Source organism: Kogia breviceps, chromosome 5 (genome assembly GCF_026419965.1).
Source record: "Kogia breviceps isolate mKogBre1 chromosome 5, mKogBre1 haplotype 1, whole genome shotgun sequence".
Lineage (NCBI taxonomy): Eukaryota > Metazoa > Chordata > Mammalia > Artiodactyla > Physeteridae > Kogia > Kogia breviceps.
The window spans coordinates 148,248,295-148,249,919 of record NC_081314.1 but is presented as its reverse complement, the minus strand read 5'-3'; positions in this window follow the sequence as shown (position 1 = coordinate 148,249,919).

The window sequence follows — 1,625 nt, the reverse complement described above, 5'->3', positions numbered from 1 at the left end:
CCCCTTGCCCATTCCCAAGGGGTCATCTGTGCTTCTGACGGACCAGCCATAGATCAGAGATTCGGTTCATTTGCGGGAGGGGCTCACAGAACTGGAAAACAGTTTACTCACTAGATTACCGGTTTATTTTTGTAATAAATGAACAGCCAGGTGAAGAGGTGCACAGGGCAGGGGACGGGGAAGGGGCACAGGGCCCCCAAGCCCTCTGAGCCCACTCTCGCCACCACTGGAAGCTCCCTGAACACCGTGCTTCTGGGTTTCTATGGAAGTTCCGTTATGCAGGCGTAGGCATGGTTGATCAAATCACTCCAGCCCCTCTCCCCTCCCTGAAGGCCGGGGGTGCAGAGGGCGCTCAAAGTTCCCCAGGCAACCAGCCCCAATCCACAGCTGCTTCCCACGGGAACAAACTCAGATGTGCTTGAAAGGGGATTGTTATGAATAACAAAGACACTCGTGTATCACTCATTACTTGGGAAATTCCAAGGGTTTTAGGAGCTCTGTGCCTTGAAAAGATGAAGACCAAATATATATTTCTTATAATATCACAGTGTCACCCCACCCTCTGGGGCCCCAGCAGACCTGCGAATGGGCACATCTGGAGGGCATCTGGCTTTGTGTCCCCTACTTTTATTTTAAATTCTAACTGCTGAGGGCCTTTTACTGTATGGGACCTGGCACTCTCCAGCTGGGCAGCTGAGGAACTAGAATAGTGGGTGCCCTATCACTGCCCTTCCGGAGCAGCACTTCCCAGCTCAGGGTCTCAGCAGCCTGTACCTGGGGGAGCTTTAAACAACACGTCGCCCGCCGAGTTCTGACTTCCTTGCTGGTGCGTGCGTGCGTGCGTCTGAGACCGCTGGCATTGCCACTTTTAAATGGACTTCAGGTGATGTCAGCTGAGGTTGAGACCCCGCTGGCCCAGAACCCTGCTTCTCAGAGGCTGGTTCAGACAGCAGGCTCAGCTTCACCAGGAGATTTGTTAGATGCAGGTGCTGGGCCTGGCTCCTGACCTGCTGAATGAGAGGCTCTGGGACAGGCTTGAGTTCCACAGTTGAGTTTTGCCAAGTCCTGCAGGCGATTCTGATACACTCTATAGTTTGTGTATAGTTAGGCGAAGCAAGCAGATGGAGGCCTAATTCTGGACATAAGGGTGCCTCTGTGGATGGGGGCTGCAGGTGCTGTGGTTGCAGGGGGTGGGTGATGCCCCCTCAGGAGGAGGCTCAGAGGGACCTCCCCTCCTGCCCCCCTACCCCCCACCCCACCCCCGCACCGTCCACCCTGCCTCTCACTGGCTGCATGACCTTGAAAGAATCAAGTTTTCTGTCTTGTCAAAGTGCAGGCGAAGGGGTCACAAGAGCCCCCTTCCCCGTCCCTGAGAGGAAGTGCTTTGAGGATCAGGACTGCCCACGTGGGAGGGGACAGGTGGCAGAGTTTTTTGTGTCTTGGTCCAGGGCAAACCCCTGGGCCCCGAGAGATCCAAGCTGGCAGGGACCAGGGAGCCCTTCCCAATTACAGCCCCCCTTGGAGCCATCCTCATACCTGGGTGCATGCATGGTCTGTCCCATCTCTTAACCCAACCACAGAAAATGGGCTCTGGCCTGTCGGCACAGTCCTCTGCTCCTGTCCAT